Here is a 27,810-nt window from a genome sequence, read left to right as displayed (position 1 = left end):
GTACGCTTGACAGTCCCTAGTATATGATACCCATGTACCCCAGAGGCCTCCCATTAAGCATGTATAATGCCCCCCCCCCCATGAAAGGCCATGCAAAATGGAACTACGGGTCTGCCAATGCAACCTGTGTAAGTCGGTGCATGCACCACTTACTTCAGACATAGGTTTACTGTATCTAAGGGTCACTGCACTTAAAACATATCAGTCACCCCTATAGCAGGCCTCTGCAATCCTGAAGGCAGGGTGCTTGTTCTAAGTGAGAGGGTGCCACTGCATGAGCAGGACACCCCTGCAGCCTACGGAGTCCATTCTCCCGGGTTGTCAGTGAAGCAGTCATATACAATATATAGAGGGGCATTACCCGACTGTGTGATGACCAACTCTAAAATGGCTGAAACTAACCCTATTGTGTTAGGTATCAAAAATGTTGGAATCATACCCCCACACTGGTAACCGGTGTGAGAGGTATGATTCCACCACTCAGAAGTGAGCTTCGTGGGGTCCCTGGTGTTCCCGGTACCCGCCTTTTAGTCCTGGACAGCACAAAATGGTTGCTGTTGACCAGAGACACATTTCTGGCCTCCTGCTGCTGAGCCAAGCTCGAGCAGAGGAAGGCAGAACAATAGACATCCTGTATGGGGAGGTGTGACCACCTCCCAGACACAATTTTGTGTATTGGGGCTGGGTGGGTGTGCTTGCCAGGGACTGACAAGCATATCAATAGAATCCCAGATACCCCTTGTTCAAGGATTTTTTCTGTTTGTTAGCGCCAAGAAACCAATCGGTGTTAGCGCGCTTTATAAATAATTTTTTAACATAACATAACATAACATAACATAACATAACTGAAAGTCTGCATGAGGGGCACATTTGGCGTCCCTGTTCAAACCAGTCCTGGAAGCTGTTGGCTCCCACTCTGGCACAAAACTAGACAAAGGACATGGGAGTAACCTCCACACTGTCCAGAACCATCCCCTGAGAAGGTCCACAGAATCTTTCCAACCTTCTTCCATGGGTACATATGGGCTTACCTGGCTGTAGGACCTTTGATTCGATGTGGACAAGATTCTGAATGAAAATCCACGGAACTTTGACCATCTGGACACTCTGGACTTCGCTGGACTTTGTTTGGGACGACTTTGTCTCCCACTCAGTCTGCTGCATCGTCTGTGCCCGTGCACCATACAGGATACATGCAGGACCTATGGAGCATCAAAGACAACCAGAAACCATCTACCTCGGAGTGGAGGAGTCCCTCCCCTGCATTCACAGGCACCTCATCACTTTTGACCAGTCTGCTGATCCCAAGCTCCTACGTACTCTGAAGGGTCCAGCCACACAGGAGGTGGGTTTCTATGTCCCTCGAGGCCCAAGCTGCCCTCTTACCAATTTTGAGGCTAGTATCTCTCATGGGGGCTGCAATACCCAAACCTCTGTGCACTGTCTTCATTTGCAAGTACATTGGGCTCTGAGTAGCCCCAACCTCTGGCACCATTTCCTACCAAGAGCTTTGACCTCCTCACACCGAAAGCTCTGTGGGCTGTTGTTTGGTGAAACGCTTGAGGTCCTCTCGGGACTCCTGTGCCTCCGGCCTTTGGGTCCACTTGAGGGTCCACCTTTCTTTTCTTGGGGTCCCCAGGGTTCTCCAGGCCTGCCAGGACTTCTCTTGCTGTGGTGAGTCTCCTGGATCTTGCTGGTCTGAGCCGTACCCATTCTTGACCTTTTGCGTGGGTTGCCGTTGCCAAGGCTTGTTGGTGCTCCTACCAGACACCGACCCCTCAGCACTCTACATCTTTCATGGCACAGCTTATATCCAGCTCCTGGCTGTCCTTTACGTCTCCTGGTCCCTGTAGCTACAGAGTCAAGGACTCCATCCACTCACCTGAAGCACCTGACATCGGTGAGCATTCGTCTACCAAGCCCCTGGTCACTCACAAGTGACCCAGACTCTGTCCCCTCTGCTTTCAGGTACTTCTTGACAAGAATACACCTTTGGATTCCAACTGACACTTTTCTTCCTTCCAGCAGCAGTTCTTCTTCCAAGTCCTCCATTGGGTTTGACTGCGGTTTCCGACACCACTTCAGACCTATGCACCCGGCTTCCCTGGGATAGGTAACTTGGGTATCTCAGTATCCACAGGTTGGGTGGCTCTACAACCCTCTGTCTTCCACTGGGTTTCTTTGAAGTCCAATGGGAAGGGTCCTTAAACTCTAAAACTTCCACCGCGACTTTCCCGTAAAATTGTGCAGAGTTCCCACACTGCACCCGTCCTCAGTGGGGTCCCTATGTACTCACCTTGGGTGGTTCCTTGGGGTCCCAGCAATTCTACGTCCTCTCGACACTGTCTTGACTTGAGTTGTGGTTCTTATACCACTCACTTAGTATATGGTTTGGTCCCCCACTGGGGCCCACTGTGAATTAGTGCTATTTACTGTCATTTTTGTGCTTAAGTAGTGTGTGCTTTGTGATTATCTCCATGTAGGAGATACTGTGTCATACTAGATAGTGTTATATTAATAAATACATATTTGTATAACTACCGTGTGGTTTTCCTTTACTTTAACCAATACTATAAGATTGCATTCTGGTAAAATAAGCTACTTAACATTCCTTTAAGAATAAGCCTGAAGTCTGCTCTCAACAGCTACTACTTGGAAAGCTTTCTAAGGTAATCTTGGACCTCTTAAATCACCATAAGGTTGTTTGGACTGGTGCAAGTTGCCCACTTTAATTAGTGAACGGCATATAGCAGGCCAACTTCTCACAACTTGTCTTTTCAATTTTTCAGCTAAGCCTAATAATTTTGTAAGACCTATGGGTGGTCTAACAATATGGGTGAATTCCTTACCAAATTGTAAGATTTTCCGATTAACAATTGATTGTACTGACATACTAGGCATTGAAGTAAGTAGGGCGAGGGACCATAGTGTGATGATCTTCAACATATATGCACATGTGGTTAAGGGTAGACACACTTCGGTGACAATTCAAGCCCTAGAGTCTCATCTGGCTAAGTCTTGTTAAAGTTTATATATGATCATTGCAGGGGACTTAATTCTTCATTTGAGCCCCTAATCATGGATGAGATTGAAATCACTTTTTATGAAAGCTAGCTTGAACACCGGGTTATGTGTGTATTTCTAGAACTCTATCACATATTGTTATTATATAGATTGAAATACCATGAATTGTGGATTTATAAAACTTCTTTTTAATTACTTTTTTCTCACAATTGTTATGTGGCTTTTTATCACTTTTTTTAAATCACCATATGTACAACTTTTTACAATAATTTATACAGGTTTCTAAACATAAATATGTTTCTAATCACCAGAATTTATAATCCATGCACTAAAGCATAGATCAACAATTGATTATTAATGCCAAATACAAAACTTAATCCAACGCGTTTCGGCGAGTTGCCTTCATCAGGAGTTCTGTATTTTCAATTGCTGGTATGATACTGGGGTATCTACTGGGAATATGTGCACAGTATATATTTATGCAAAATATGGGTATCCGACGGAGGAATCTTGAACAAGATTAAAACCTGTTGTGAGGTCTCAACTACAGCAGGTCTGATGGCTCAATGGTGCATCACGTTCTATCAATAGGTATATGATGGTCCCTTGTTATATGATCCTGCTAGGATGAAATGACAGCTTTTGTATGGTCTCAGATGCTACAAATCTGATGGCTCAATGGTACGACACGTTCTATCAATAGATATGTGACGCTCTCTTGTTATAAGGTTCTGATGAGATGAGATGATAGCTGCCAAAATTTGTGGATCTTGTGCTTCGGATTTCCCAGCTCAGACGGACGGCATGGTAAGTTTGTATGGCGCAAGGGGAAATGCTTTAAAAGTCGAGGTCTGTGGATATCCTTTTTAAGAGACTGGAGGATAAAGCTGAACCAATGGTAGACGATATTTCTATGCGCGCTGGTAAAGATGGAACCCTCTTGAAAGTGAAGCTGTAACGTGAATCCGTCTGGCCCGTACTGCTGGCATATATGCACATGTGGTTAAGGGTAGTCACACTTCGGTGACAATTCAAGCCCTAGAGTCTCATCTGGCTAAGTCTTGTTCAAGTTTATATATGATCATTGCAGGGGACTTAATTCTTCATTTGAGCCCCTAATCATGGATGAGATTGAAATCACTGCTGAGGAGAAAGAATCTTGGGCTATCCCCCAGCTGGAGCCTCACTCAATCAAAAGATGGACCCAAGCCATTCTTCACTTGATAGCACTCTCCATTGAATTGGGGATCGGGCTACTAATGGTCGTACTAATTCCGATACCAAGGGGGCATACACTTTTAAAAACCATTCGTCCAAAATCCAAATTGATTACATCCTCATCGACTTAAGATTGTGGTCCAGAGTGGGTGACATGGTAGTACAGGTAGTAGGAAAGGGTGGAGAGAGACTATGACCCTCTATGTCTTAGGCTGCTAGCTTTGTTTGATAAGTATACAATAGTTGTACATATATATGAGAGATGTCACCTCAAATGGCATCAGGTTATGGAAAGCCAGAAATCTTGTCAAACATCGACAAAGATGTTCAGGCAACTAGTAGTACCATTGCAAAAAGTATGGAAAAGGAAGAAGACCACCTAGACTTTAGTGTGTTGCAAAAAGACTTTTTGCGAGGATTGCACTTTATTTTAGGATTTAAGAGGAAGCCCCCCAAATAAAAGACAATGGATGGTCTAACAGGGAGTGTGGGCACCTGAGGTGCACTCTAGCTAGGGCGATCAAGTTGAAAAGGCCATCCATGATTGCAGTCATCAGAAAGTAATACAAACTTAGAATATTGAATGCAAAGAAGAAGTGTGACAATAATGGTTAGCAGGAGTTAGCGGAGGCATGTTAATCCAGAGGCTTTTTGCACTTCAGTTGGTTGCCAGTGGTACAAATCCCAGGGGGGGAAGAACCGCAAAACCATGTTCCACCCCACTGAATAGGTTAATCATTTTGCTGCCCTGTACTATGAGAAGGTAGTTCCTGGCACCAAAGTTACTATGTTGTATAGTAGCCTCCAGAATGTTACCTCTTCCCCATTCACTAGAGAGAAAGTTCTAGACTCACTGTCTACATTTGCAAGGAGAAGGGCTCCAGGCCCAGTTGCCATTCCTCTTTATTTGTTTGCTCATAATGCTGATGCCTAGGCTGACTATACAGTAGCTTTAATCAATGTGATTGCACTGGGAAATATCTATTCCCGAATCTTGGGTGGGTGCCTTAAGTTATACCAATATATATGAAGGGCGACATTATATCATTATATATGAACATCTATTCCAGAATCTTGGCAGGGCGCCATAGTTATACCAGTATACATGAATTATAGGTTCATTAGTCTTATTGTTGTGTTCAAAAAGTCTATTCTTGTTTGGTTGTTGTATGAAATCAAACGTGGATATCAGATTGGGATATTATAAGCCAACTTCAAGTGGGATTCAGAGCCAAAACCTCTACGATTGAGCAGGAATTTAGGTTTATCCTAATTGTTTTGGAAGATTTATCTGATCAGCAAGGGCAACTTATTTGTGGCTTCTGTCAATCTAAAATGTGTCTTTGACCTGGTTCCATGCTTGAGGCTGTGGCAGGTTTTGAAGGCGATGGGTATGCCTCACAATATTCCGTCAATACTGATTAAGCTACATGAGAATAACTTTGCCTGTGTCAGATGGGGGTAATAGGGCCAACTGATCGACAAGATCCCAGTGCTGAAAGGTATTCTGCAAGGGTGTGTACTAGTTCTCACTCTCTTCACTTTGTATCTAAATGGATTGGGCGACTATCTTTCTGACTAACCAGTGGATGTCCCTGTTATAGCTAACACCAAGATCCGCATATTTGACACTCTTTTAATATCGAAAACTCTGAGTGGCCTGAACATTCTTCAAATTTGCTGCCCTTTGTCAAGTTGTGGCTTAGAAATCAACGCAGACAAAACAAAATGTATGCTGTTTAGCAACCATAAAAAAGGTAAGGAAAAGCTGATGCCAGGCGATAAGGTCCTAGAGAGGGTTGATGTGTTTAATAACCTAGGAATCAAATTGTCAGCCAATATGTCATGGTATCCACATATCAGTAGTTCTTGCTTGAAGCACAGACAGACTATTGGTGCCGTCCTGAAAGAACACCAGGCTTCTTTCACTAAGCCAATAGTGCCAGCTTCGCAGGTGTATAAGCCCAAGGCACTTGCCTCAGCACTATATGGTGCTGAGCTGTGGGGCTTTGGTGACACCTCGGTTTTGGAGCAATTGGAGAAATTCTTTTAAGATCACTGATTTCCCTTCCACGAAGTACACCATTGCACCTTCTATTTTTGGAAATGGGAGATAAAAAGGTAGCCCTTAATGTCCCCCTTTGGTCTATGTTATTCTGATGAAGATGATGGGCTACCCCAGAGCTTGATCAATATGCTGCTGCCTTACAAGTTATCATTAAGTTAGATAGAATTTAAAACATTCTATGGTTGACCGCAACCAAAAAATTGTCTGTTTTTTAGGCTTTAGGGATATTTGACACTACTGAACCCCAAATACCCTCCTAGGAGACACTAAAAAAACAGTATTGGTAATTTATACTGCAGAGGGCAGAGCAAAATGTTGCAGGCACTTCACTGACAGGGGAATGTTTTATGTTTAAATCAGTGTATGGCCTAAAGAAGTACTACGACTTAATTATGGGGCCTTTAGACACAATCAATGTAAAGTAGGGACGCTCCATCTGAAATCATTCACTGCAAGATGGTTGGAATCTGTCTCTCGGAATTATCTTTTCTGTCTTGATCAAAACGAGTCTTTACCACATTTGCTGTTTGCATGCCCAGCTTATATCCAGTCACACTCTGCACTGCTGTCTCCCATTTGCAGACTATTGGACACATCTAGCCACTGCACTGCTTTGAGGCTATTTAAATCGGACCCTTCGGATACTGTATACCTGTGCAGTCGCAACAACTTTAGGGCGGATGTGGGCGAAGAGCAGAACTGTCATAAAATGATTATGTCTTTTATATTGATTTTAGGATAGTATGCACTGGTATTGGTGTTATAAATTTTTGAAAATTCTTGCCTACAAATTTCCTGCTCTAATGCGTTTCCTTCCTTGGCTGCCTCTACGCGCAGCAGTGCATGCTCTCTCACTGTCTCTCCCCCTGCCTGCTCTGTTCTCAGTATTTCCTTATCTTATTCCCTCACTCTCCTTGGCCCCTCTCCTCTCAACAGTGCCTTCTTTCTATCCTGTCCCTTCTCCTGGGTACTGCTTTCTCTGAAGTTTTGCTCTGCGTTGTAAAAGAGGGTGCTCCACTTTTCCAGGTGAGACTGACCACAGCCACATCCCAGATCTTGGTGTCATGTATCTATAAAATGAATGTTATAAGGCTGTTGTGGGAAGGGAGGTGAGCCCTTCTGAAGCAACAGTCACAATACCGGTTAGAGAAAACCTTAAAAGTTACTAAATTAATCTTCTTTAACCTTCTGGTAGCTTGGCAAAAAAACAGTCAGGCTTAACTTAGAGGCAATGTGTAAAGTATTTCTGCAGCATATAAACAGTAATAAAGTGAAACACGAGACAAGAAAAATCCCAATCCAATGTAGAAAATGTAGATACATTTTAATAAATGTAATTACACCAAAACAAATCCAATCAGCACAACTGAAGTTATGACTTTTAAAAGTTTCAGTAAAATCTAGAGCCTAAAAGATCAAAGTGCCAACCATGGGTATTTGGTTGCGCAAGACCAGTATAAAGTTAAAAGTTAGGGTTTACTGCAATGGAGCACAAGTCAGATACACAAGGTGGATTGGATCTGTTCTTGGCTTACCTTTGGACTGAGAAGAAAGTTTGAAGAAAAGAAGAAGGAAAAGGTGAGGTTCAATGGGGCACGGCAGCAGGCTGTGCCCAAAGAGGATTCGTCATCGCTGGGGAGTGCTCGACAAAGTCTTGGTGAAGCAAATGACATTGGCAGGAAAAAGCTCTGAGCAGAAAAGGCTGAATTTCCAGGCTGAGGAGTTTGGCATTGTTGATGGAGAGCTGATCGACAGTGAGCCCGGTGAAGACTATTTCCTTTCAGCTTAGACAACTTTTTGGGAGTTGAAAACCTCCAGCGGGACAAAGCTACAAGATGTAGCCAAAGAGGGCTCCACAGGGCCAGATGCCATCACTGAGAAATCCAGGTGAACAGGATTTGCTGCTGAGGTGAAGAAATTAGCTGGAGCTACTGCAAAGTCAAACCAACTAGCAATGCACCTTGGGTGGCTTGATTGACAGGTAGGTTCCAGTCTTCTGCTGGTTCTTCTAGCAATATATGGTGAAAGGTTTTTGAAGTAAAAATATTTAAGGGTAGGTGGGAGCAGCACCTCTAACACCACTTCTAAAGATGCAGGATGGGGGAGGGGGCAGCATTTAGAGGCTGTAAGGACTAACTCTAGCAGAGTGACCAGGTGAGGGTTCACGGTCTCTGGAGTTTGTTGTGCTCCTGTAGCTCACACAGGAGGCCCAATTAAACCATAGAGTCACATCTAGCTGTCCGGCTTTCAAGGAGATGGTGCAGTTCTCTTCTAGCAGAGAGGTTGGGCTCTAGAAGCAGGGCAATCATCTGGGAAGCAGGGCGGGTCTCAACCAGCAGTGCAGTATTTTGGTAGCAACATGGCCGTCCTCTTGGGACAGCGGCAGGCCTCAAGCAGCAGGACAGTAATCTGGCGGTCCATAAAATCCTTCTAAAGTCTTCCACAGGTTCAGAAACATACTGAAAAGATGATCCGAGGTTCCAATAGTTATACCTGGTGACGGCCTATGAAGTGGAGGCATTTCTTATGCTACCCCCACATCTGGTTCTAAGGCTCCAAGAATTCTGGGGTGAAAAAGACTAGTGCCAGGTTTGATTGGGTGTGTATGCTAAAGGCATCCCTTTTGAATCGTAGGTGTGGCAAGGAACAGCTCCTTAATCCATCACCGTTCTTTAGCCCACTCTGCCACCCCAGTTCAGACATGGCCATATGCAAATCAGTCTGACCCTGTGCCTCATGGGAACAGTCCTGCCCGAACTGCCAAGCCATGCCTTCTCTGGACCGGAAACAAGCTACCGAGGACCGGTTTCTGGCATTTCAGCCTTCTTCAGCCCGGCTTGCTTGATTCCAGTGGCAAACCTTTGGTTTTTCTGTGTACTAAGAATCATCAGTGTGCTTACAACTGGCAGACTATCTGCAGGAGAGGTGACGGGCCTAGTCAGCATGCTTTCCTTCCGAGCAGGATATGGTACACAAAAGAGTGCTTGCATGGCAGGCCTAGTCAGCATCTTATCCTTCTAACCTTGATGTAGTACGCATGGGAGTGATGGCACGAGGGGCCTAATCAGCATCTTACAGTTCCTAGCTCAATAGAGTGTGCATCAGAGTGCTGGCACGAGGGGCCTAATTAGCATCTTATCCTTCTGAGCTCTATATAGTATGCATCAGAGTGCTGACACAAGTAGCCTAGTCAGCATCTTATCCTTTGGAGCTGGATATAGTATACATTAGAGTGCTGGTACGACGGGCCTAGTCAGCCCTCTGTCTTTCCAAGGTCGATATAGTGTGCTTCAGAGTGATGGCACGATGGGCCTAGTCAGCATCTTATCCTTCCCTGCTGGATATAGTGTGCATCAGAATGCTGGCACGAGGGGCAGAGTCAGCATCATATCCTTCCGACCTTGGTATAGTACGCATGAGAGTGATGGCTGGAGGGACCTAATTAGCATCTTATCCTCCCGAGCATGAAATAGTGTACACCACAGTGCTGGCACAAGGGGCCTAATCAGCATCTTATCCTTCCGAGCTCGATATAATAAGCATCAGAGCGCTGGCGCGAGTGGCCTAGTCAGCATTTCATCCTTTGGAGCTGGATATAGTATACATCAGAGTGCTGGTACTACGGGCCTAGTCAGCCCTCTGTCCTTCCAAGGTTGATAGTGTCCTTCAGATTGCTGGGACGAGGGTCCTAGTCAGCATATTATCCTTCTGAGCTTAATGTAGTATGCATCAAAGTGCTGGCAAGAGGGGTCTAGTCATCATCTTGTCCTTCCGAGTTGGATGTAGTACACATCACAGTGCTGGCACGAGGGGCCTAGTCAGCATCTTGTCCTTCAGAGCTGGATATAGTATACAGCGGAGTGCTGGTACGAAGGGTCCAGTAAGCCCTCCATCCTTCCAAGGTCGATGTGCTTCAGATTGCTGGGACAAGGGGCATAGTCAGCATTTTATCCTTCCAAGCTTAATAGAGTATGCATCAGAATGCTGACATGAGGGGTTTGATCAGCATCCAAGGTCGATATAGTGTGCTTCAGATTGCTGGGACGAGGGGGCCTAGTCAGCATATTATCCTTCTTCGCTGAATGTAGTATACATCAGAGTGCTGGCACGAGGAGCCTAGTCAACAGCTTATCCTTCCCAGCTGGATATAGTATGCATCAGATTGCTGGAACGAGGGAAATCGTCAGCATCTTATCCTTCCGAGCTTGCTATAGTATGCATGAGAGTGCTGGCACAAGGGGCCTAATCAGAATCTTATCATTCTGAGCTGGATATACTGTGCATCAGAGTGATGGCACAATGGCCTAATCAGAATCTTAACCTTCCGAGCTGGATATAGTACACATCAGAGTGCTGGCACAAGGGGCCTAATCAGCAAATTATCCCTCCGAGCTGGATCTAGTACGGATCAAAGTGCTGGCACGAGGGGCCTAACTGGCATCTTATACTTCCGAGCTGTTTATAGTATGCATCAGAATGCTGGCACAAGGGCCTAATCAGCATCTTATCCTTCTGAACTGTATATAATACGCATCAGAGTGCTGATACGTAGGGCCCAGTCAGCTCTCCGTCCTTCCAGTGTGCTTCAGAATACTGAGACGAGGGTCATAGTCAGGATCTTATCCTTCAGAGCTGAATGTTGTACGCATCAGAGTGCTGGCACAAGGGGCCTAGTTAGCATCTTATCCTTCCGAGTTGAATGTAGTACACATCTGAGTGCTGGCACGAGAGGCATAGTCAGCATCTTATCCTTCCCAGCTGGATATAGTATGCATTGAATAGCTGACACGAGGGGAATTTTCAGAATCTTATCTTTCTGAGCTCAATAGAGTGTGCATCGGAGTGCTGGCATGAGGGGCCTAGTCAAAATCTTATGCTTCCGAGCTGGATTAGGTATGCATCAGAGTGATGGCACGAGGTGCCTAATCAGCATCTTATCCTTCTGTGCTGGATATAGTACACATTAGAGTTCTGGCTCGAGGGCCTAATCAGCATCTTATCATTTTGAGCTGAATATAGTACGCATCAGAGTGCTGGCATGAAGGGCCTAATGAGCATTTTATCCTTCTGAGCGGAATTTAGTATGCCTCAGAGTGCTGGCACAAAGGGCCTAGTCAGCCCTCCGTCCTTCCAACAGTGTGTTTCAGAGTACTAGGATGAGGGGGCTAGTCAGCATCTTATCCTTCTGAGTTCGATAGAGTGTATATCAGAGTGCTGGCACGAGGGGCCTAGTCAGCATCTTATCCTTCTGAGCTCGATAGAGTGTGCATCAGAGTGCTGGCACGAGTGGCCTAGTCAGCATCTTTTCCTTCTGAGCTGAATGTAGTACACATCTGAGTGCTAGGATGAGGGGCCTAGTCAGCATCTTATCCTTCTGAGTTCATTAGAGTGTAGATCAGAGTGGTGGCATGAGGAGCCTAGTCAGCATCTTATCCTTCTGAGCTCGATAGAGTGTGCATCAGAGTGCTGGCACGAGTGGCCTAGTCAGCATATTATCCTTCTGAGCTGAATGTAGTACACATCTGAGTGCTAGCATGAGGGGCCTAGTCAGCATCTTATCCTTCTGAGTTCAATAGAGTGTATATCAGAGTGCCGGCATGAGGGGCCTAGTCAGCATCTTATCCTTCTGAGCTCAATAGAGTGTGCATCAGAGTGCTGGCACGAGTGGCCTAGTCAGCATCTTATCCTTCTGAGCTCAATAGAGTGTGCATCAGAGTGCTGGCGTGAGGAGCCTAGTCAGCATCTTATTCTTTGGAGCTGGATATAGTATACATCAGAGTGCTGGTACGGCGGGCCTAGTCAGCCCTCTGTCCTTCCAAGGTCAATAGTGTGCTTCAGATTGCTGGGACGAAGGTCCTAGTCAGCATATTATCCTTCTGAGGTTAATGTAGTATGCATCAGAGTGCTGGCAAGAGGGGTCTAGTCATCATCTTGTCCTTCTGAGCTGGATATAGTACATATCACAGTGCTGGCACGAGGGGCCTAGTCAGCATCTTATCCTTCGGAGCTGGATATAGTATACAGCGGAGTGCTAGTACGATGGGCCCAGTAAGCCCTCCATCCTTCTAAGGTCGATGTGCTTCAGATTCCTCGGACGAGGGGCCTAGTCAGCATTGTATCCTTCCAAGCTCAATAGAGTGTGCATAAGACTGCTGACACGAGGAGCTTGATCATCCTCGTATCCTTCTGAGCTGGATACAGTACACATCAGAGTGCTGACACGAGGGGCCTAGTCAGCATCTTATCCTTCCAAGCTGGATAGAATATGGATTAGAGTGCTGGCATGAGGGGCCTAATAATCATCTTATCCTTTGGAGCTGGATATAGTATGCATCAGAGGGCCCGCAAGAGGGGCCTGATCAGCATTTTATCCTTCCAAGCTGGATATAGTATGCATCAGAGTGCAGGCACGAAGGGCCTTGTTAGCATCTTATCCTTCCGAGCTGGATATAGTATACATCAGAGTGCTGGCTCGAGGTGCCTAGTCAGCATCTTATCCTTCTGAGATGGATATAGTACGCATCAGAGTGCTGTCACGATGGGCCTAGTCAGCCCTTCGTCCATCCAAGGTTGATACAGTTGACATCAGTGTGCTGGCATGAGGGGCCTAGTCAGCATCTTATCCTTCTGAGCTCAATAGAGTGTGCATCAGAGTACTGGCACGAGGGGCCTAGTCAGCCTTCCACCCTTCCAAGGTTGATACAGTTTGGATCAGAGTGGTGGCACGAGGGTCCTAGTCAGCATCTTATCCTTCTGAGCTCAATAGAGTGTGCATCAGAGTGGTGGCACGAGGAGCTTGGTAAGCATGTTATCCTTCCAAGCTGGATATAGTACACATTAGATTGCTGGTACGAGGGGCCTAGTCAACATCTTACCTTACAAGCTAGATATAGTATGCATCAGAGTGCTGGCATGAGGTGCGTAATAAGCATCTTACCCTTCCAAGCTGGCTATAGTATGCATCAGAGTGCTGGCAAGCAGGCCCGGACTGGCCATAGCGGGCACCGGGCAATCCCCTGGTGCGCCGCACGGGTGGGGGCCGGTTTTGGGCCCCTAGGGGTCGTTTTTGTTACAGGGCCGTTATTGCAGCATAGCTGCAAAATCGGCCCTGTACCAAAACCGGCCGAAAACCGGCCCCGGAAAAGAGCTCGGCGGCACCTCCAACCTCCCCCACCCCCCGAGTGGGATGGGGGGGCGGCAGAGCACTTTGCCAGGGCTGGTTGTGGTTCCCAGTCCGGCCCTGCTTCAGAGTGCTGGCACGATGGGCCTAGTCAGCATCTTATACTTCTGAGCTCGATAAAGTGTGCATCAGAGTGGTGGTACAAGGGGCCTAATCAGCATCTTATCATTCTGAGCTCGATAGAGTGTGCTTCAGAGTGCTGGCACGACAGGCCTAGTCAGCCCTCCGGCCTTCCAAGGTTGATAGAGTATGCATCAGAGTGCTGGTACAAAGGGCCTAATCAGCATCTTAACATTCCGAGCTCGATAGAGTGTACATCAGTGTGCTGGCACAAGGGCTAGTCAAACTACCTTCATTCCAAGGTACAGTGTCCATGGGTGTTCTGGAAATCTTCTGAATGCTGACAACAGCCAGATTGTCTGCAGACTAGCTAGCCTCCCATCCTTCTGAGCTTGATACATTGTGCCTCAAAGTACCGGCACGATGGGCCTGGTGTGTCTTCCATCCTTCTGAGCTCGATACATTGGTCTGTGCCGTGATGACTAGATAGATAGATAGATAGATAGATAGATAGATAGACAGATAGATAGACAGATAGATAGATACACACTGCGCACCTTAGACACACCACCCTAGTTTTTTAAAATCTTCATAACTTTGTAAAGGAAAAATAGTTCTAAAGTACTGGCAGCATTCTGACTTGCTGTCTTCAAATAAACATCAGGGACGTGGTTCTTCATGGCTTTGGAATGTTATCTTCCTTGAGTATCCCTTACCCCATAGTCTACCTGCGTCTCATGAAAGAGCTCGGCCTTAGGACTGCTTATTTTGTACATGCCAGGCGCGCAGCGCCCATAGGGCTGAAAGGGCTTCAGCCCTTCCCATCGTGTGTCCCAGCCCGTGCTGCTGCAGCTCGAGCTGCTGTAGGCTAGGCTAGGCAGTGTCTGGAGTGTCCGGCACGCCTGAGTTTTTCACAGATCTTTAAAGACAATTGGCATATATACATACCTTTGTAAACTGGTCACCAATGCTTCATTTATTTTCTGGTTTCAGTACCCCCGGGGCCCCCTTACATTTGTATTTTGCATTTACTGTCGTAGTATAAAAATGCATTTCATGAAAAGGAATGCAATGTAGGGTTGCCAAAAGTAAAATGGCAGCCATGAGTTGTTTAAAGAGCCTGCAAAGACCGTGTCTTGACCCTAAATAGCGTTATAAATAAAAAAAGTATGTATTCATTTGTAATGTGACTTCTCTGTCTTTGTTCCCTTTAATTATCAGTCATGGATCATTCAGGCAGCTCTATAACACAATTAAAAGTGCTTTCTATATATATTTGCTGTTTGAAGTATGCACAGATAAATGCTAAAAATACAGCGTTATGTGACTGTTCATTTTTGTACCGTCTGGGACATCAAAATAATGAGCTGGCAACCCTAATTATAAGACTGGAAGTTTGTTGCAGGATCAGCACATTATTTATTTCCTCCTCCCTTGATCCCTGGTTAAGGCCATAATAGCAGGGCTTTAAGTGGGCCAGGACCTGCCGGTGCTCAGCACTGCAGTTCTTAAAAGCAGATGCCGAGACGGGTGTCTATATGGCTCTACATTTTCACCTTCATACTCAGAATGGAAAAAAATCTTAACTCTGCAGCAGTTCACTGTTTTGATGTAACTTTTATTTTTTTGCTGTTCTGTATTGCCAAACTCAAAGTGCTTTTCATCAACACCAACAAGGACGTCTTCATTTATTTTTTGGTAGGCACGGACAATTAAATGATTTGCCTTTATAACACGTGGAGCCGACGTTGAGACTCAAACCTGCTTACTCAGCACCAAAGTTGACAGCTCTAGCCATTACGCCATAACCGCTTGCGCAAGAACTAATTCATTTTCTATTATAATACACCAAAAAGCCATAGTTGTATGCATGCATGTAGTATATTTATCTTATGCAACTAATAACCTTTGACAAAGCCAACAGTCCTGGCTTGTTGTAGGTGCAATGTTACCTATTTAGAGGCAATAACAGAAGCAGTGAAATACCAGTTGGGCGGCACATTATGCTGAGCACAGACTTTTAGCATAAATGTTTTCATCATATCATCCACGCCCCTTTGAGAGACCTCCCCATTTCTTTACCCCACTTAAAGCCCTGCATATTAGCAATAGTTTAACTTTTATCTGAAACCCTACGCCACCGTCAATAACATGCTGAGTTACTCCAAGTGTCTGGGAGTGCACCCTGCATTCAGACTACTCACTCCTCATTCTCACCCCTTCACTTTCATGCTCACCCTGCACTAATAGCGATCAGAATGCACTCACACTGATCACCATGCACTCACACCATTCACCCACTCACCCTGCATTCACAGTTATCACTCTGCACTCATAATGCACTTGTGCTATTCACCCTGTACCTCACCCTGCAGTCACAAGCACACTACTCACCCTGCACTTATGTGACGTTTTACTCATCTTTCAGCCTCAATCCTCACTTTGCAATCTAACTCAAACAAGCCCATCACTAACCATGCATTCATTAGTCCCACTTTGCACTAACATGCGCGCCCAAATTCATATGGTCACCTCACTCACCCTACTCTCACACTATTGCATCGCTCACAGTGCACTCACATGAGCACTGCTGCCACCCATACAGGGCAGAGGATTAACATGCCTGCTACCAAGAAAATATACCAATCAGATCACAGAACTGAGTGTAAGTAAACTATAAGTATCCCTATAAAAAATTAAATTTTTGTCAGAAAGGTGCTACTGCGAGATGAGGTGCATTGTTGGTGAGTGGTAGTGAGGGAATTCATGAAGAAGGAGGAAATGGGGCAGGGGGCCACAAAAAAACTGTTACATTGTGCCAACCCATCCCTCCCCCGCCTCCCGAAGTTCGGGTCTTGTTGTGCCCAGGTGCGCAACGCCCAGCTTTACGAAAGCTCTTATTATTACAATAAACTAAAAAATTATCATTCTACATATGACAATATATAACATAGCGCTGTGCTTACAAAAATGTAAACCCCTCTATTAATAAAAAAAAACGAATGTCTGCAGGAGAGTTTCAAAATTGGAGCAAGGTACACGCATTTCACTGTACTAGTAATGCAACATTTCCTCTGTTGCTTTTAAATGAGTGAAAGCATGTCCTAAATACAAGTTAGATGGAAAACAACTCGTACAACAAGGGCTCATAGTGAAAATAATACGAACATGCCACAAAGCCTTTCAGGTCATGTGCACTGTTTTAATCATCCTGTTTACGGACTGCCACTTCCAATTATACGATTTCTGTTCATTTGTAAACTGGCGGTTTCCTTTTACAATTGCCATGAGAGAATCAACACGGCGTCTTAACCCTGTATGAATGAGATGGCTCCTCGGCTTTAGAGCAGAAAAGGTGCAGTCCCAACAGCAGTTTGGCTCGGCACGCTGCTGCTTCTGCCTGCTAAAGCCGAGGCTCCCATCTCCAGCGGTGGGCGGGGCTTCCGTGGGCTCGTCCGAGGTGTCCAATAGACAGGACCTCCGGAGGTTGCCGAAGGCCAGGGGATACCCGATCCCAAGGGGATACCTGATATTACACAACACCGGCAACAACCACGGAGGCACCCAAACAGGGCCCAACACTTATCCCATTCCTCTCGGAGAGCCACCGCAGCGTGCGTCACCAGGAGCACGCAAGACGCAAAGAGGCTCACCTGCCTTGGAAAGGTCACTTCCGGAAGCCTCGAGACTTGCTCCACATTCTGGAGGCCTTGCTGTATGTATGTGCGGTCAGGTTGGGGGAAAGTGCAAGATAGCCTTTATAAGCTGGGGGATTGAAGACTTGATGACATTAGTGTGCATTAAAAAGTTGTTGAGGAAGGAAGCACAATTGCCCTCACCTTTCCTCAGCCATGTCCCAGCAAATCAACGGGACACAAGCAGACGAGAAAGGAGGCAGTGATGGGGAGAGTGGCTGTGCGCTCTTAGGACCGCCCGCCGTGTCTCATCCAGGGATCCCACACTGTTTTGAAATTCTTAGGGCAGCCCTGTGCTTCCCCATGGACAATGGATAATGTTGTGATCAATAGCTGCAGAGATGGTATATTTTCTCTAAATTCTTAAATGTTCACCTCCTGTATTTAAATAAAACATCCTACTTACTGGGTGGAATATGTAGTTGCGATTGCAGTCGTTTACCAGTTTATTCCACGATGCACTCTCCTCACTGGCAGCTGCCATCTGGCAATATTACAGCTGCTTTGCATGAGGCTTGCTTTATCCTCTTGCTTTAAATCTCCTTTGCAGATATGAACCATCCCACAGAATCTCAATGAGCAGATTGCGACACGGGTGAAAGCAAGGGCACCATCGGACTGGAAACAAGGAAGCATAAGAACAGGAAAGAGAAAGCAGCAGGCTTTTCTGTCTTTGCACCGGGGATCTCGGCCAACATCCCTGCATCCATCAGGACGGCTCCAGTTGAGGAAAAGGGGAAGACATATCTCTTTAAAGAACAATGCAGTAATCAGGCACTTTTGCGCCCAGAACCCATCACTCGTTGACTATATCCTTGCCTTTGACCCTGTACATCCCTCCGCCGCATTCAGCAAGGTGTGCACTGCACAAGTACATACAGATATTGCAGTGCTGTAATTTTACATGTAGATTTGGCATAAACCATTACCGGTCGGTAATACCCTTCCTACATCTGGCCCTGGGAAGGGTATTACCGGTCGGTAACGGCCAAAATTAACGAATTCCGGCCGTTAACGACCAGTAATAGGCTTTTCTGATGTAGGGGCCGAAATTAACGATTCGCAGGGACATGCATCAATGGAAATAGCTGTTGCAAACAGGTAGATTCTCAGAATCTGCCCCTTTGCGACCGGTATTTATGCATTTGGGATGAATCATCCCAAATGCAAAAATCGCAATTTAAGGAATCTCTAAATTGTGATTCCCTAAACTGCCATTGCATTTAAGGCATCCCAAATTGAGATTCTTTAAATGCACTGCATGAAAGTTAAAAAATTAGTGATTTCGCTATTAGGAGTAGCAAACTACCATGAAGATGAACTTCATGGTAATTTGCAAAAACTTTGAAAAATGCACTTTTGTGCATTTTTCAAAGTTTCATGTTGCACACAGCAACATATGTGCACATATCAATTTCAGGGGTGCAACAGGGTGTCATTTTGACACCCTTGCACCCTTGAAATTGCATGAGCAATTTGCGAATACCTACTGGTACTCGCAAATTGCTCATGCAATCTCCAATTCATTCCTATGGGCCTGAATGAATGGGACAGCATTCCTTAATTGCGACTAGCAATTTGAGAGTAGCAATTAAGGAATGTTTAGGAATCGCTATTTTTAATGCGATTTCTACATGCATAGGCTTTTGCGATTCCTAAATAGCGATTCCTTAAAAATCGCTATTTAGGAATCGCAAAAGCCTACGATGATGCATGTGCAAGTTGGTAATTTACTGACTCGGTAATGTAAGGGATCTGTAAATTAACGATTTCTTAAATACCGATTCAGTAAATTACCGAATTCCTAACGTTGGGAGCACTTACATGAGTGCTTATCCCATGTTAGGATTCATTATTTACCACCAACTACAAGATGGTGGTAAATAACGAAAACACCCCAAAAAGCAATATTATGCAAATTGCTTCAGTGCCATGTTGCAGACATACATGTCCTCAGGGAATGTATGTCTGCGACATGTGCAACCATACACAATTGAGGGGTGCAACAGGGTGTCAAAGTGACACCCTTCAATGTTTTCCCCCTTTTACCGAAACTGTATTTACCGATTTGGTATTTGACATTCATTCCTAAGGGCCACCAGGCCCATAGGAATGAATGGCAGTTACAGAATCGGTAAATACCGAATCGTAACGATTCGGTACTTTTTACCGAATGATTTGCTACATAGCATTTACCGATTCGAAAATACAGAATAAGTAAAATTCGGTATTTTCGAATCGGTAAATGCTATTTACCTACATCTGGCCCAATGCTACTGTGGAGTACTATAAAGGGTATGTGTTTTAAAATGGAGTTAGGAGATCGGTTAATCCGCTGCATGAAGGTGTTACAGATGTAACTGACTGCAGTGTTAAAGCGCTCGATTGTTAAACAAGAACACACAAAAATTATTTTCTTTGTTTTAATTTATCTTCACCATTAAGTTTTAAGCCAATTCTTTGTGAAACACATTGATAAAGATCGCATTCCCCTTGTTCATTTGCTCAAAATCTGGTCTTTGATAGGGAGATTTCACTTTAAAGCCATCCATGGGAAATGTTCTAAAAAGAGGTTGTTACCCGACTATTCCCAGCAACATCTGAGGTTATGTCATAATCTGAAGCAGATTAACCTTTAAATGGGCAATTTAGGGACCTTTGACCCACACTCACAACTGGAGGGAAACAGCTGGGAAGTGTTTCATTGTGATAAACCACTGGGACAGCCCCGCACACGCCAGGAGCGGAGTCTAGACGGTGGAAATGTAACTTGCGTTAATCAGGAGCTGCAGCTGAGATGGGAAGATATAAACCGACTACAAAGAACATGGACAAGGACAAGAAGTGGACCGGACACATGGAAGACAAACCTAACGAGATGAATAGAGAACCAAAGGGAGCGAATATCTTGGACGAAGCCATTGTTGAGGCAGCGGACAGAAGCTGGAGTGACCTAGCTGTGGCTCTAATGAAGATGAGAACGTATGAAAGACAATAAATAAATGCAAGGCTTTAACTGTGCTACCACTGCTGCACCTCAGGATAGACCCTGAGCAATAAAGCATTCGTCACACTCACTATTACAACTCTCGAAAAGTTAAATGATTTACCTCCAGACAGTTAAGGAAAGATAAGTTTACTTTAAAGACTGGATATGCATCACATTTTAAAGTCAAGGTTGTGTCAAGGGGTGTTGATTTAATAAAAAATATCTTTGAGCGAAAAGTATGCAACCCATGCTGACAGGAGAATGAATGGAGGTGCTGAGCAGACTGACACCAGCCAGACCTGATATTCAAAGAAACAAGGTGCAGGCACAGGAGGACCGGACGGTGGCGCTGCTGCCACACCGAGGCCCCTGAGTGCAAACACACAGAGCGAGAAAGGGGGAGCATTTGAAGGAACCCTTTATACAAAGTGCCTGTCATCGCTGTGGGTGGCTGGATTGGGGGTGCAGGTGATCCTGGCAGTAGGGGGGGGGGTGCGGCTGCCACTCTGGAGACTATTAGATGCAACCCTTGGTGCTGGCTCGCTTAATCCATGTAACCTTTTCATTAGTAGCTTTATACACACACAGCTTGGGGGGGTCTGGACTAATCCACCGACTGCTGGGGGCTAGGACTACCTGCATTAAAAGGCACAAAACAATGTCTGATGTCACCGCCCTGAGATAACAGCAGCTTTTTGAGATCATTAAACGATGCTCAGGGGCAAACACATTCCTATAAAGCGGCAACAGGAATCCGTTGGAGGAGCCCTGAAGCCCGGGAACTTTCTCCTAGCAGCTCAGTCGGGGAAGCAATGAACTGGGGCTCCAGTGGCACAGAACTGGGTGGCGTCAGAGGGCCCAGCAGCAAGAGCAATGAATGTATGCGAAGGGGGGCATTGAAGGGCCCAACGGCACACTGTGTGCCTTTGTTTAGTGTGTAAAAGGTACCCCTCCGAATTGCGAAAACTAACATGAAAGAAAAGTGTAAAAAACACTGCTCATAGTAGGACCTAGGTCACACAACTGAAGCCACTCAGCACCAAAAAGAACTTGACAGGCGAACACTGATCACACTGCACTCAAGAAATGGCACTGTGTGGCCCCCTGGTGGTGTCTGATGAGTGAATCACCCGACCTTCCCCCTTCTCCCTTCATCAAACACAGGACCTGTCGGGATTATCAGATTTTGATGTGCGCATGTCCATGGGTGAGACAGGAGACGCCCAGACATTGGCCAAGCCTGCCTCAGAGGTTAGCCGTGACGAGCTGCCAAGAGCCGACCTCAACACGACCCCAGCTGAGAGAGGCCTCAGAACCGGGCGAGCTGCCAAGAGCCGACCTCAGCACGACCCAGAGAGGTCTCAGAACAGGGCTGAGCTGCCAAGAGCCGACCTCAACACGACCCCAGCTGAGAGAGGCCTCAGAACAGGGCAGAGCTGCCAAGAGCCGACCTCAACACGACCCCAGCTGAGAGAGGCCTCAGAACAGGGTTGAGCTGCCAAGAGCCGACCTCAGCACGACCCAGAGAGGTCTCAGAACAGGGCTGAGCTGCCAAGAGCCGACCTCAACACGACCCCAGCTGAGAGAGGCCTCAGAACCGGGCCGAGCTGCCAAGAGCCGACCTCAGCACGACCCAGAGAGGTCTCAGAACAGGGCTGAGCTGCCAAGAGCCGACCTCAACACGACCCCAGCTGAGAGAGGCCTCAGAACAGGGCAGAGCTGCCAAGAGCCGACCTCAATACGACCCCAGCTGAGAGAGGCCTCAGAACAGGGTTGAGCTGCCAAGAGCCGACCTCAGCACGACCCAGAGAGGTCTCAGAACAGGGCTGAGCTGCCAAGAGCCGACCTCAACACGACCCCAGCTGAGAGAGGCCTCAGAACCGGGCCGAGCTGCCAAGAGCCGACCTCAGCACGACCCAGAGAGGTCTCAGAACAGGGCTGAGCTGCCAAGAGCCGACCTCAACACGACCCCAGCTGAGAGAGGCCTCAGAACAGGGCAGAGCTGCCAACAGCCGACCTCAACACGACCCCAGCTGAGAGAGGCCTCAGAACAGGGTTGAGCTGCCAAGAGCCGACCTCAGCACGACCCCAGCTGAGAGAGGCCTCAGAACAGGGCCGAGCTGCCAAGAGCCGACGTCAACACGACCCCAACTGAGAGAGGTCTCAGAACAGGGCCGAGCTGCCAAGAGCCGACCTCAGCACGACCCCAGCTGAGAGAGGTCTCAGAACAGGGCCGAGCTGCCAAGAGCCGACGTCAACACGACCCCAGCTGAGAGAGGCCTCAGAACAGGGCAGAGCTGCCAAGAGCCGACCTCAACACGACCCCAGCTGAGAGAGGCCTCAGAACAGGGTTGAGCTGCCAAGAGCCGACCTCAACACGACCCCAGCTCAGAGAGGCCTCAGAACCGGGCCGAGCTGCCAAGAGCCGACCTCAGCACGACCCAGAGAGGTCTCAGAACAGGGCTGAGCTGCCAAGAGCCGACCTCAACACGACCCCAGCTGAGAGAGGCCTCAGACCAGGGCAGAGCTGCCAAGAGCCGACCTCAACACGACCCCAGCTGAGAGAGGCCTCAGAACCGGGCCGAGCTGCCAAGAGCCGACCTCAGCACGACCCAGAGAGGTCTCAGAACAGGGCTGAGCTGCCAAGAGCCGACCTCAACACGACCCCAGCTGAGAGAGGACTCAGAACAGGGCAGAGCTGCCAAGAGCCGACCTCAACACGACCCCAGCTGAGAGAGGTCTCAGAACAGGGCAGAGCTGCCAAGAGCCGACCTCAACACGACCCCAGCTGAGAGAGGCCTCAGAACAGGGCAGAGCTGCCAAGAGCCGACCTCAATACGACCCCAGCTGAGAGAGGCCTCAGAACAGGGTTGAGCTGCCAAGAGCCGACCTCAGCACGACCCAGAGAGGTCTCAGAACAGGGCTGAGCTGCCAAGAGCCGACCTCAACACGACCCCAGCTGAGAGAGGCCTCAGAACCGGGCCGAGCTGCCAAGAGCCGACCTCAGCACGACCCAGAGAGGTCTCAGAACAGGGCTGAGCTGCCAAGAGCCGACCTCAACACGACCCCAGCTGAGAGAGGCCTCAGAACAGGGCAGAGCTGCCAACAGCCGACCTCAACACGACCCCAGCTGAGAGAGGCCTCAGAACAGGGTTGAGCTGCCAAGAGCCGACCTCAGCACGACCCCAGCTGAGAGAGGCCTCAGAACAGGGCCGAGCTGCCAAGAGCCGACGTCAACACGACCCCAACTGAGAGAGGTCTCAGAACAGGGCCGAGCTGCCAAGAGCCGACCTCAGCACGACCCCAGCTGAGAGAGGTCTCAGAACAGGGCCGAGCTGCCAAGAGCCGACGTCAACACGACCCCAGCTGAGAGAGGCCTCAGAACAGGGCAGAGCTGCCAAGAGCCGACCTCAACACGACCCCAGCTGAGAGAGGCCTCAGAACAGGGTTGAGCTGCCAAGAGCCGACCTCAACACGACCCCAGCTCAGAGAGGCCTCAGAACCGGGCCGAGCTGCCAAGAGCCGACCTCAGCACGACCCAGAGAGGTCTCAGAACAGGGCTGAGCTGCCAAGAGCCGACCTCAACACGACCCCAGCTGAGAGAGGCCTCAGAACAGGGCAGAGCTGCCAAGAGCCGACCTCAACACGACCCCAGCTGAGAGAGGCCTCAGAACCGGGCCGAGCTGCCAAGAGCCGACCTCAGCACGACCCAGAGAGGTCTCAGAACAGGGCTGAGCTGCCAAGAGCCGACCTCAACACGACCCCAGCTGAGAGAGGCCTCAGAACAGGGCAGAGCTGCCAAGAGCCGACCTCAACACGACCCCAGCTGAGAGAGGCCTCAGAACAGGGCAGAGCTGCCAAGAGCCGACCTCAACACGACCCCAGCTGAGAGAGGCCTCAGAACAGGGCCGAGCTGCCAAGAGCCGACCTCAACACGACCCCAGCTGAGAGAGGCCTCAGAACAGTGTTGAGCTGCCAAGAGCCGACCTCAGCACGACCCCAGCTGAGAGAGGCCTCAGAACAGGGCCGAGCTGCCAAGAGCCGACGTCAACACGACCCCAACTGAGAGAGGTCTCAGAACAGGGCCGAGCTGCCAAGAGCCGACCTCAGCACGACCCCAGCTGAGAGAGGTCTCAGAACAGGGCCGAGCTGCCAAGAGCCGACCTCAACACGACCCCAGCTGAGAGAGGCCTCAGAACAGGGCCGAGCTGCCAAGAGCCGACCTCAGCACGACCCCAGCTGAGAGAGGCCTCAGAACAGGGCCGAGCTGCCAAGAGCCGACCGCAATACGACCCCAGCTGAGAGAGGCCTCAGAACAGGGCCGAGCTGCCAAGAGCCGATCTCAACACGACCCCAGCTGAGAGAGGCCTCAGAACAGGGCCGAGCTGCCAAGAGCCGACCGCAATAGGACCCCAGCTGAGAGAGGCCTCAGAACAGGGCCGAGCTGCCAAGAGCCGACCTCAGCACGACCCCAGCTGAGAGAGGCCTCAGAACAGGGCAGAGCTGCCAAGAGCCGACCTCAGCACGACCCCAGCTGAGAGAGGTCTCAGAACAGGGCCGAGCTGCCAAGAGCCGACCTCAACACGACCCCAGCTGAGAGAGGCCTCAGAACAGGGCCGAGCTGCCAAGAGCCGACGTCAACACGACCCCAGCTGAGAGAGGCCTCAGAACAGGGCAGAGCTGCCAAGAGCCGACCTCAACACGACCCCAGCTGAGAGAGGTCTCAGAACAGGGCCGAGCTGCCAAGAGCCGACCTCAACACGACCCCAGCTGAGAGAGGCCTCAGAACAGGGCCGAGCTGCCAAGAGCCGACCTCAACACGACCCCAGCTGAGAGAGGTCTCAGAACAGGGCCGAGCTGCCAAGAGCCGACCTCAGCACGACCCCAGGTGAGAGAGGCCTCAGAGGTTAGCCGTGACGAGCTGCCAAGAGCCGACCTCAACACGACCCCAGCTGAGAGAGGCCTCAGAACAGGGCAGAGCTGCCAAGAGCCGACCTCAACACGACCCCAGCTGAGAGAGGCCTCAGAACAGGGCAGAGCTGCCAAGAGCCGACCTCAGCACGACCCCAGGTGAGAGAGGCCTCAGAACAGGGCCGAGCTGCCAAGAGCCGACCTCAGCACGACCCCAGGTGAGAGAGGCCTCATAGGTTAGCCGTGACGAGCTGCCAAGAGCCGACCTCAACACGACCCCAGCTGAGAGAGGCCTCAGAACAGGGCAGAGCTGCCAAGAGCCGACCTCAGCACGACCCCAGCTGAGAGAGGCCTCAGAACAGGGCCGAGCTGCCAAGAGCCGATCTCAACACGACCCCAGCTGAGAGAGGCCTCAGAACAGGGCAGAGCTGCCAAGAGCCGACCTCAACACGACCCCAGCTGAGAGAGGCCTCAGAACAGGGCCTAGCTGCCAAGAGCCAACGTCAACACGACCCCAACTGAGAGAGGTCTCAGAACAGGGCAGAGCTGCCAAGAGCCGACCTCAGCACGACCCCAGCTGAGAGAGGCCTCAGAACAGGGCCGAGCTGCCAAGGGCCGAGGTCAACACGACCCCAGCTGAGAGAGGCCTCAGAACAGAGCAGAGCTGCCAAGAGCCGACCTCAACACGACCCCAGCTGAGAGAGGCCTCAGAGGTTAGCCGTGACGAGCTGCCAAGAGCCGACCTCAACACGACCCCATCTGAGAGAGACCTCAGAACAGGGCCGAGCTGCCAAGAGCCGACCTCAGCACGACCCCAGCTGAGAGAGGCCTCAGAACAGGGCAGAGCTGCCAAGAGCCGACCTCAACACGACCCCAGCTGAGAGAGGCCTCAGAACAGGGCAGAGCTGCCAAGAGCCGACCTCAACTCGACCCCAGCTGAGAGAGGCCTCAGAACAGGGCCGAGCTGCCAAGAGCCGACCGCAATACGACCCCAGCTGAGAGAGGCCTCAGAACAGGGCAGAGCTGCCAAGAGCCGACCTCAGCACGACCCCAGGTGAGAGAGGCCTCAGAGGTTAGCCGTGACGAGCTGCCAAGAGCCGACCTCAACACGACCCCAGCTGAGAGAGGCCTCAGAACAGGGCAGAGCTGCCAAGAGCCGAGGTCAACACGACCCCAGCTGAGAGAGGCCTCAGAACAGGGCAGAGCTGCCAAGAGCCGACCTCAGCACGACCCCAGCTGAGAGAGGCCTCAGAACAGGGCAGAGCTGCCAAGAGCCGACCTCAACACGACCCCAGCTGAGAGAGGCCTCAGAACAGGGCCGAGCTGCCAAGAGCCGACCTCAGCACGACCCCAGCTGAGAGAGGCCTCAGAACAGGGCAGAGCTGCCAAGAGCCGACCTCAACACGACCCCAGCTGAGAGAGGCCTCAGAACAGGGCAGAGCTGCCAAGAGCCGACCTCAGCACGACCCCAGGTGAGAGAGGCCTCAGAACAGGGCCGAGCTGCCAAGAGCCGACCTCAACACGACCCCAGCTGAGAGAGGTCTCAGAACAGGGCCGAGCTGCCAAGAGCCGACCTCAGCACGACCCCAGGTGAGAGAGGCCTCAGAGGTTAGCCGTGACGAGCTGCCAAGAGCCGACCTCAACACGACCCCAGCTGAGAGAGGCCTCAGAACAGGGCAGAGCTGCCAAGAGCCGACCTCAACACGACCCCAGCTGAGAGAGGCCTCAGAACAGGGCAGAGCTGCCAAGAGCCGACCTCAGCACGACCCCAGGTGAGAGAGGCCTCAGAACAGGGCCGAGCTGCCAAGAGCCGACCTCAGCACGACCCCAGGTGAGAGAGGCCTCATAGGTTAGCCGTGACGAGCTGCCAAGAGCCGACCTCAACACGACCCCAGCTGAGAGAGGCCTCAGAACAGGGCAGAGCTGCCAAGAGCCGACCTCAGCACGACCCCAGCTGAGAGAGGCCTCAGAACAGGGCCGAGCTGCCAAGAGCCGATCTCAACACGACCCCAGCTGAGAGAGGCCTCAGAACAGGGCAGAGCTGCCAAGAGCCGACCTCAACACGACCCCAGCTGAGAGAGGCCTCAGAACAGGGCCTAGCTGCCAAGAGCCAACGTCAACACGACCCCAACTGAGAGAGGTCTCAGAACAGGGCAGAGCTGCCAAGAGCCGACCTCAGCACGACCCCAGCTGAGAGAGGCCTCAGAACAGGGCCGAGCTGCCAAGGGCCGAGGTCAACACGACCCCAGCTGAGAGAGGCCTCAGAACAGAGCAGAGCTGCCAAGAGCCGACCTCAACACGACCCCAGCTGAGAGAGGCCTCAGAGGTTAGCCGTGACGAGCTGCCAAGAGCCGACCTCAACACGACCCCATCTGAGAGAGACCTCAGAACAGGGCCGAGCTGCCAAGAGCCGACCTCAGCACGACCCCAGCTGAGAGAGGCCTCAGAACAGGGCAGAGCTGCCAAGAGCCGACCTCAACACGACCCCAGCTGAGAGAGGCCTCAGAACAGGGCAGAGCTGCCAAGAGCCGACCTCAACTCGACCCCAGCTGAGAGAGGCCTCAGAACAGGGCCGAGCTGCCAAGAGCCGACCGCAATACGACCCCAGCTGAGAGAGGCCTCAGAACAGGGCAGAGCTGCCAAGAGCCGACCTCAGCACGACCCC

This window comes from Lissotriton vulgaris, unplaced genomic scaffold (assembly GCF_964263255.1).
Source record: "Lissotriton vulgaris unplaced genomic scaffold, aLisVul1.2 SCAFFOLD_977, whole genome shotgun sequence".
NCBI classification, from domain to species: Eukaryota; Metazoa; Chordata; class Amphibia; order Caudata; family Salamandridae; genus Lissotriton; species Lissotriton vulgaris.
This window is presented reverse-complemented; position numbering follows the sequence as displayed.